Raw genomic sequence first — 10,666 nt, 5'->3', positions numbered from 1 at the left:
GAGGCCGAGATCAAAGGCCTGAAATTATAGCTGAAAACTTCTCCTCCAATTGTGTGTGGGAGGGAATCAGGAGAGCTTGAACCACTGCCAGATCCAGTGCTGGGTGAGATTCTCATTTTACCGTCACTGTGACCCCACTGGGTGATCAGCCCTGCTTTGGCGATGGGGCAATAGATTGCAGGCCCCCGTTCATTTATCCCCGTGGTTCTCACACTCCAGCACATGTCGGTGTGAGTCAGGAGGTCTGCTGTGGGACCTGAGAACCAACATTTCTAACAGGTTCCCAGTGATGCTGTTGCTGCTGGTCCAGGGACTGTGCTTTGAGAAACATTGATTTATTTAACTAATACTCATCCAGGGCAAATTACTCGGTGCAAGGCACGGGGAATACAGTGATGAATAATGCAGATGTAGCACCTGCCCTCTCACTGGGTGGCATTCACCTGGGGCACCATGTGGTGGGTAGAGAAGTATGTTCTAGAATCAGACATGCTTGACTCAAGACCTGGCTCTGCTGGCTACTTTCTCTGATTCTGGGCAGTTTACCTGACTTTTTGGAGCCTCAGTCCCTGCAGCTGTCTAACGGGGATAATTATGTTTCCTGCCTTGGATCGTTGATGTGGGGATTAAATGAGGAAAGGAATGTAAAAATATGTGCTTAGAAATGTTAGTTATAATAACACTGTACCATTAATAATGATGTTATTATTCTTGTTGGGTCATTGTCTAAGGTGTGTAACTTGGTCCTGGAGCAGTTGAGATGCATTCATTCATTCATTATTTATTCCTTAATTCTTTTGACACATATGCTTTGAATATCAAGTATGTACCAGGTGTTAGAAACACAGAAGTGAACCCCAAAGCTAAACTCCTTCCTCTCATGGAGCACACTTTCTTGCCATAAGCAAACATTTATGTAAGTCAGAGAGGTGATACGTGCTATGAGAAGAAACCAGGCAGGGCAGGGTATAGATGTTGGGGGTGGGAGAGACGGGCAGGTGATGCTCTTTTAGGTAGAGTAGTCAGAGGAGGCCCCTCTGATAAGGTGACCTTGGAGCGAAAAGCCGACTGAGGAGGTATAGCGAGGGAGGGTGTTCCAGGCAGAAGGCATAGAGAGCACAAAGGCCAGGTGAGGACCAAGGTCGTTGCATGCATCCCACCTGCAAGTCTAACAATGGCATTGCATCCAGGGGTTCTGGACCTTTGTGCTCCGTGGGCCCCCAGCAGCCTGCATCTCTCTTCTCCCCTCCTCTCCTCCCCATCGAGGACTGATGCCCTCAGAGCTGCCACACCCTTTGTTCCCCGGGGCTGCCTAGCCTGGTCACAAACACCACCAGCTTTGGAGTTGGCTGTTGCCTCCGTGAACTCCATTTGATACATCTGCAAAGTAGAGATGATTTTTCTACCTACACCACAGGTGTGGTGAGGGTCAGAAGTGCTCCAGTCTGTGAAAATGCTTTGCAAGCCGGGCACTTAGTAGGTGTTCAACGAATGATGGTCATCACTATTCCCTCCTCTCCGCCTTCCCTTCCCGCTCAGCTCAGTGAGACCCAGGATTCCAGGTGGGAACTCAGACCCAGAATTCTTACTTAGCCAGGGAGTGTCTCATTTGCATAGCTTTGCATAAGGCCTGGAATGGTGTGTACCTCTTCTTGCCTTTAGTTCCTGTGAGCTCACGTCACCATTTAAAAATAGGGTGTTGAGCTTCCCCTTTTTCCCACCACTCCCTTTGCCTGTTGAAAAAATTTCAAGCTATTAATCAAATAGGCCAGGTTTAGAAGCTGTTTTTATTTTGGCTCAGTGCAGAAGGGGGTCACCCATTCTAGGAAGCCCTTGATTATCTGCTTTACTGGAGGGGAGATGGCAGCAATGATCTCACACAGTAGAGGGTCCTGGAAGCTTTAAAAAGAAAAGTCAATTTTATTCTTTCTGCTTACAGAAGTAGAACATATAGGCAAAATGGGAAAATACAGAACAGCAAGAAAAATTCCCCCAAAATGTACCCATGATACCCCAACCAGGCACAATCACTGTTAACACATCAGTACACTTTTTCCTGGTTTATTTTTTCCAATGCAATTTTTATATAATTGAGATCAATATATATATATATATATATATATATATATATATATGATGTTAGAACTGGCTTTTTTATTAACAAATATCATGACTATTTCCCTTTGCTATTGCAAACTTTGTAAACATCATTTTCATGTCCATGTAATAGTCCATTAGTTTCTTAATCATTCCCCTCTTTTAGGACATTTATGTTTATCTAGTTTTCTTTTTTTTTTTTCTGCTATTGTATATGTGGCTATGATGGCAGGTTCTTGGCTTTTTTCTCCTCTGATTTTGGGTTATTTTCTCAAGGGAGATTCTAGAAGTAAGATGACTGGGACAGAAGGGGGAGATAAGTTTGAGGCTATGGATAGATTTTGCTGAACCCCAACTTGGTATCTGGATTCAAGAATATGCTTTTGTGTTGTCATAACTAAAACTTTCTGAAATAAGCCCCAAGGCAACCCTGGGATGCCCTGAAATGGCAGTAGATAAGGCAGTGGCCCCCTTCTGTAGCCTGCTGCTTCGTGGCTCCTGACACCCTACTCAACTCTCTGCTGGAGTGGAAGGCTTGGGTGATCTGCTCTCTCACAAACATCCCTGGAGCAGAATGTGTTTAAGAAAGTATCTGGGATTCGATTAAACTTGAGCTGTGTCTCCAAGGCTGTGTCTTTATGCTCTCACAAGCCCTAGTTTGCAAAAAATGACTTGGCTTTGTGTCAGTTAAGAATGCCTTGGGGCTTCCCTGGTGGCGCAGTGGTTGAGAGTCCGCCTGCCGATGCAGGGGACACGGGTTCCTGCCCCGGTCCGGGAGGATCCCACAAGCCGCGGAGCGGCTAGGCCCGTGGGCCGTGGGCCGTGGCCGCTGGGCCTGCGCGTCCAGAGCCTGTGCTCCGCAATGGGTGGGGCCGCGACAGTGAGAGGCCCGCGTACCGCAAGAAAAAAAAGAGAAAAAGAAAAGAATGCCTTTGGCTTAAACAAATATGAATTTCTAATTTTTTACTTAAAATAGCAGTCCAGGGTATGCACAGCTGCCCAATGATGCTGTCTGTGCCTCAGGCTCAATCTTTATGTTCTGCCATCTCTGGCACAGCGGCATTTGTTTTCATGGTTGTTGCCTCATAGTCCCAAGATGGCTGACACACCTCCAGGTATCAAATCCTCATACTAGGTTTGAAGAAAAAGGAATGGTAATGGGGCAAAGGGATATGCCAGCAAGGTCTGTTCTTTACATCAAAAAGGCAAAAGCTTTCCTAGCAGCCCCACCTAGCAGATTTTTGCTTGCATCTCATGAGCCAGAACCAAGTCATACAGCCATTCCAGAACTAATTTGCTGGTGAAGAGGAATAAGGTTATATGCCCTTTGGAACAATCAAGTTTCACCCTCAGGGCTCAGGTAGGGACCTATTCTCATTGAGAACATTGGAACACCAGTGCCATGGGAAAAGTCAGAGTTTTCTTAGCTGGGAAAAATGGGGTGTGGGTGGGTGGGATGAGTGTCAACAGGGAGGGGACATTGCCATGGGCTTTGTGGACGATATTAAGTTCATCCTTGGGGTGGCCTCTCCTTGGCTGATGCTCATTCCTCTTGCCTGGTGATTGGCTCAGGGACGAACACTTGGTCTAAATAGGGTGAGGATATCCAGTCCATAATGGGGAGAAGGGAAGGCTCCTCCTCTGTGCCATGGGGTACTCAGATGTGATGCCCAGATCTGCCGCAGCCATTTTGTTTCCATGAGGGAAGCCAAACTGAGGATGAAGCTGACAAATGCACAGGGGACGGAATAGAGATCCAGAGGGAATTCCCAAGAAATGGAGCCAAGGCCTTGATCTAACTATACCTGAGGCCCTCATTGCTTCTAGACTTTTCAGTCACAAAAGCTAACATACTCTCCTTGTTGTATTAAATGAGCTCAGTTGAGGTTTCTGATATAACTCAAAGAATCGTAACCGATAGAGATGCAAAGAAGAACTTTGAAAAAAAAGTTGTGTGGTTAAATAACTTTAAAGAACAAGATTAAGCAAAGTTTGACAAGCTTTTTCTTTTTTTTGGCTTCAGTTAGATTCTTTTACATATATGCTAATGTGTAATGTGAAGCTTCACAATGGGGAAGATCTCACATAGCATTTCCAGGACATATTGTCCCCAGAATGCTTTTATTATGGGACATGGGTCATCACTGGGACCTGTCAAGCCTAACCCCTACACTATAGACCTCGGCTTTTAACATGACATGGAAATTAACAGTTAATGTAGACAGAGTTACGAAGAGAGTCGAGAAAGGGTAAAGGTTTTGATTCCCTCAAATTTCCCCAAATGGTCTGTGTGTTTCCTCCGAGGGAGGCCCAATGTCAAAGAGATTAGACACAAATGCTAATTGGAATTTGGTACAAAGGAAATTCCAGGAAGCTCAGTGTAGCTGGGCAGGGGAGATGGAGGTGATTGGGGTCCTAGTCCTGGGTGGTGCAGCTTGTCTTTCTGGGTGGCTTTGGTCTGATGCCTTCTCTCCAGACCTCAGTTGTCTCATCTGAAATGTGCAGAGAGGGCCAGTTTGTCCGTGATGTTCTTCCGAGCCGTCCCAGGCCGCAGTCAGGGCTGGTGTAGGATGAGCCTTTGAGAGCACTTCCTCAGTACCAGACCTTCGGTGGTGTCCTAGAGAGAGAGAGGGAGATGAATAGGACACTTAACCCTGCCCTCCAGAAAGCAATTGTCTAAAGGTGATGGTGCGTGCACGTGTGTGTGTGTGTGTGTGTGTTTGTGTGTATGTGTGTGTGTGTAGTGCATATGATTAACAATTGGAGAGGAAATAAAAGGTTTTATCCTATCTGTTCACCTCTTTCTAGCACTGTTAGTCCTCGAATGCTGTGATCCTGAGGCCATATCCGTGCTCAGTGCGGGAGCGCCTTGACCAGTCAGTGATGTCTGTCGTGGATGGTAGGCAGGGGCACGCCTGCCTGTTTATCTAGTCTTTGTAACACAATGTGAATGGAATAAGCACAGGGAGTGAGTGTGCACAGAGGCTGTAGGAGTCAGAGGAGAACCCAGCCTGGGGGTAGCCGAGGAAGACCTTCTGGAGAAGAGGGCATTGATGAACCAGTGGGAGTTTGCCAAGCATAGAAAAGTGAGAAGAGGATTCCATGCTATTGATGTATTTTTCAGAAAGGCCCCTCTCCTGCCCTTAGTGGGATGGATGGAAGAGGGTGGGATGGATGCAGAGGCACCAGCAAGGAGCCGGTGACAGCCAGCCAGGCAGGGAGCAGGGGCCAGACTGAGCAGTGCTGTGGAGAAGGAGGGGGAGGGGCCTGGGAATTGAGCATTCTGGGGTGTCTTGGAGAGGTTGTCCGCTTCCTCTCTCCGTGACGGTGTAGGGGGAGAAGGCGGCTGCCTGGCGCTGCAGGGACCAGCTTCTTCAGATGAATCTGCTGTTGACCTTTGCTGATTCTGAGTAAACAACTCAGCCTTGCCGTTGTGGAGCTGGGGCTGCGCAGAGCAGACCTGAGGCTGCCTCCAGCCCGGGGCTCCCTGGGGGGGCTAGGAGTCTGCCCCACCCAGCGCCCAGGAGATGGTTCTTGGCAATTGGTCACCCAACAAGATCAATGAGATTCTCCTGGCGGGAGGGACCAGGTGGTCACCTTTGCTCCTGCTTGTCTGGGTGGGGACTCCCTGAGAAAGCTTGTGAGGGGCCCTAATGACAGCAAGAGTAACAATTACGGCTCTCCTGACATCAGCCCATCCTTCAAAATGCACCCCCAATCTAAAGCCTGCCATTGCCTCCTCTGCCATCACCTTTGTTCCAGGTGCTATGATATTACCTGGATAGTTACTGGAGACCTCCCACTGGCCTCCCTGCTTCCACCTGGCCCTCTCCAGTCTGTTCTACACAGAGGGATCCTGCTACTCTCCCGACCAAAATCCTCCAATGGATCCCATCTTACTCACAGTTGAAGTAAAAATCCCAACGTTATCATCTGCTTCCCTTCTGGTGGCCCCCACCTCCCATTTACCTCTCTGACCTTGTTTCCTATCATTCTTGATTACTCAGCTCTGGCCACCCTGGCCTTCTGGCTTTTCCACTAACTTACTATAAGCATTCATGCCCCAGAACCTCTGCACCAGCCATCCATTCTGCCTGGAATGCTCTTTCAGATAATCACATGGTTCTCTCCATTACCTCCTTTAGACTTTTGCTCAAATGTCACCTTCCTATTGAAGACTCCTTGACCATCCTATCTAAAATTGTATCTCCCTCTACTCTTCCTGACCCCCTCCTGTGTTTTTGTACACAGGACGTATCATCATGTAACAAACTATATGTTTTACTTATTTATTAGTCTGACTCTCTCCTGAGGTGTGTGTTCCATGATTGCAGGGACCTTTGTCCTCTTGATCACTGTTGAGATCCCAGTCTGAAAACACTGTCTGATGCAAATTAGGAGCTCAATACATATTTGTTAAATGACTGAAGGAATGATACCGCTGAGCATCGTGTTTCTGTCTCTGGGCTTCAACCGTCTTAACAAATCTGGGAAGACTGCACTATGGATTTTTATTTTCAGTTTGGAGAATTACTCTTGACCCACCATCAAGTTCACTTTTCTCTCCTGGGTATAGTCTGCTGATAATCTCGTCAAAAGAATTCTTCCTCTCTGATAGTTTCTCTTCTAGTAAGGTTCTAGCATTTCCAGTCAGCTCTTTTTTTTTTTTTAAAATAGTGTCCATCTCTTCCTAAACTCCCCATCTGTTTATGCATGTTGTTCACCTTTTCCACTAGATCCTTTGATCAACTTATTATAGTTACTTTAAAGTTCTTGCTAGGTAGTACATGATTATTTATTGAGTACATTTATTGTGTCAGGCATTGGGCTAATGACTTTTATCTCTTCAACAAGTTGATTCAGATGAGAAACTTAAAGCTCACTAACGGGAGGTGACTTGCCCCAATGTCCCCTGGCCAGGAAGCAAGGGCACTGTGGTTCCAGCCTCAGATTGACAGCAGGACTTGTGTTCTAACCAACTCTGCTGTTACTCCACCTTCAGCCATGAGCTCTCCTAGAGGCTTGGACTCAGCTCACCGATTTATCCACAAGGAAGGATCCAGGTGGCCTGTCCCCATGGCACTTCACTGTGGCCAGCTCTCAGAATAGCGGAACCAGCTCGGATTCAAGCCCCTCTGCTTGGTCTTCCAGACCCCCACCATCTGGCCCCATCCACCTTCCTCTCCCATCCCCAGGGCTTCCCAACAGGGAGCCAAGCTGGTCCCTTCCTCTGCCAGAATCACTATCCACCTTTTTCTTAGCCTCTTCATTCCACACTAAACTTGTCTTTCGTTTCTTATTCGTTGATTCACTCACTTAATATATACTTATTTAGTAAATTTAACTCAGTATGTTTAACTCAGTAAAAGAGACATGATAAAAGATTACAGCTTCTGGAGGCAGACAGCCTGGTTTGAATTCTGCCCTCTCCACTTACTAGCTGTGTGATTTTAGTAAGCAGTCCATCTCTCTGGGCCTCAATTTCCTCACCTGTAAAGTCGGAATAATGGGAGGACCTATCTCAATACGCCAATGTGAGGATTCAGAGAATTAGGCCATGTGTGAGTATAGGGCCTGACACTCAGCCAAGCTCTCAGTAAGTGTCAGCTGTCACTAAGAGAGTATGCTGTGATGTGGGGACACAGAGGTGGCTCAGACATGACCCTGCCCTCTGAGGTCCCCCAATCCTGAGGGGCATCAGACATATAAGTCCAGGCCCTATGGTCAGGACTAGAGATGGCTCTAGCACAGGCTTGGGGAAACCCAGAGGAGGGGCCCCTCCTTTGCTTGCCTGTCTAGCCGCTTGGCCACTCAGAGGAACAGAGTCACCGGGCTGTGAAAAGTCCACCTGGCCAGGTTGTGGTGGGAGCCCCCTCCTGCCAGTCCCCCCCCCAGGCCCCCACCCCAGCCAGCACATTTGCTGTCATTGGCCAGAGAGGAAGGTAGCGAATGCAGGTGTAAGACTGAGGCTGTGCCCACAGACAGATACACAGACAGGACATGCACTCAGATGCACACATGCAGACAGAGCCCTGATGTAATAACAGCTCACACACTGCTCTTCACATCTGCCAGGTGCTGTTTCAAGCATTCCGCATATATTAATTTATTTGATCCTCACAGCAATCTTATGTGGTACGTCTTTTAATGTCCCCATTTTACTGATGGGGAAGTGAGGCAGAGAGGGGTTAGGTGATTTGCCAAGGTCAAACCAAATAAATGGCAGAACCTAGATTCCAACCCAGGGAGTCATGCTCCAGAGACAGAACCACTGCGCACACCCAGACACGCATGTGCAGTGACACACTCCCAGTTTCAGATGTGCAGGCCCAGGTACGTGCCCCAGGATGGACCTGGAGCCCTTCCAGGATTCGCGAACACAAGGGCAACGCGAGGAGCCCACTCCCTCACACTCACCCGGATGAAGAGGGCTAAGCACACTGCCATCTAACTCGAGACCCCTGCACAGTTGCACAGGAGCATGTGGGCTCTGGCAAACACACACTTGGAGGTAGGCACACGCATGCTGTGTGCACGTGTGCCCCCCCCAACACACACAGAAATGGAAAAAACAATCACGTGATTCTTGTAGAAATCCTCCTGGCTCTCTGCTGACTTCTCACAGGCTCGTCTCCACCCTCCATTGGAGCGGCAACTGCAGGAGAAGGGGCTTCACCCCTGTGATTCCCCAGGGCACCTAGTGCAGTGCCTGGCACCTAAGACGTGCTCAACCACTGTGGCTTCCTGTTCTAGGACTAGTGTCAGGCCCTTTGCAGTTAAGAGCCCTGACTTTACAGTCAGACAGGCTGCCCTCCTCCTTGTGAGGCAAAGGACTTCACGTTTCTGAGCTTCCCTTCCTTCAAGTTTGTCCCCAGCCCCAGGGACCTCCTGGCTAGTGCTCCAGCATGCAGGGGACTGGGATGCTTCTCTCTCGGGGCCTTTGCACTTACCTTTGCCCGCACGGATCCACATGGCTCCCTCCTTGGCCCCTTCAGGTCATTGCTTCAATGTCACCTTCCCAGTGAAGGTTTGCCTGGTCTCCCTCCTTCAACTGCAGCCTCTCCTCCACCGCCTTCCCTGATCTCCTCCTCTCACCTGTCACCCCTTTACATCATCCATAGCGTCCTTCCCCTGCAGACAAGTTTTACTTATGTGTTTATTGCTTGCCTCCCCACTAAAGCGCCGTGAAGACAGGATTGTTTCTACACTGTGGTGTCTCTGTTACACACTCCTGGTGTGTAACAGGAGCGCAGGGACCCTCAGGGGGATGGAGAATGAGATTCACTGTGAAATGAGGGTGATTGTAACAACCTGAGGACTTCCTGGGAGGTGAAGTGAGAATATTACACTTGGACACTTACTACGTGGGACAGAGCATCGCCGTCTCAGAGCTCTTTAAAAAAAAATTACAGAGGTACCACATGACCATAATCGCCACTGGAAGTCTCAGGCAATACCTGGGTGCGTTGAGTAAACCACGGAAGGTCCTTTGCCAGGCACAGCCCGCAGCCCTTCCTGCCCACTCTCCTTGGTTCACCACTGTAGGCCTGTGGGAATACTTCCAGGCCTGCACCTACATAACAACACGTGTATGTCATAGACAAATACTGTACATCCATCCTCCATTCATGCAACAGCTGTTTACTGAGCATCTACTCTGTGCCAGGTATTGTTCTAGGGCTACTCACATGAGATTCCTGCCCTCCGGACTTGACATTCTAATCAAGTAGAGAGTGGATAAGTATAAAGTGTGATTTCAGGTGGTGATTGACACTGTGAAGAGACATAAATTCAGGTAAAGGGATAAAGAATGAAAGGAGTGGGGCTGGGGGCTCTGTTAGTCCAGGTGGTCAGGGGGCACCTCTAAGGAGGTGAAATTTGATGTGAGAGCTGGAGGATGAGGAGGGACAGGCTCTGTAGATTTCTGGGGCAGAGGCTTCTTGGCAAAAGGGTCGGCGGGTGTCAAGGCCCTAAGGCTGGCATGAAATTAGTGGGTTGGAAAAAGGACAAGGAGGCCAGTGGGGCCGGAGTGGATGAGTGAGGGGAGGGGTAGGAGACTGGGCAGAGAGATTGGGGTGCAGAGCATGGGGGGCTGTGGGACGTGTGGTGAGAGCCACGGGAGGATGTTGTGCAGAGGCTGGATCTGGTGGTGGTGGTGGTGCGTGCGTGTGTGTGTGTGTCAGCACATGTGTGTATGTGCATGCAATTTTTTTATAGTGGTAACATATATAGAACTTAAAATTTGTTGCGGCCTCTCCCGTTGCGGAGCACAGGCTCCGGTCACGCAGGCCCAGCGGCCATGGCTCACGGGCCCAGCCGCTCCGCGGCATGTGGGATCAATCTTCCCGGACCGGGGCGCGAACCCGTGTCCCCTGCATCGGCAGGCGGACTCTCAACCACTGCGCCACCACGGAAGCCCAGAAGTTCCTTTTTAAGGCTGCATAGCATCAGTGGCATTAAGTGCATTCACATTGTTGTGTAACCACCACCACCACCATCGATCTCCAGACACTTTTTTTTTTTTTCTTTTTCTGCGGTACGCGGGCCTCTCACTGTTGCGGCCTCTCCC

The sequence above is a fragment of the Physeter macrocephalus genome, chromosome 14 (assembly GCF_002837175.3).
Source record: "Physeter macrocephalus isolate SW-GA chromosome 14, ASM283717v5, whole genome shotgun sequence".
In the NCBI taxonomy this organism is placed as follows: domain Eukaryota; kingdom Metazoa; phylum Chordata; class Mammalia; order Artiodactyla; family Physeteridae; genus Physeter; species Physeter macrocephalus.
Note: the sequence above shows the minus strand (reverse complement) of the source record.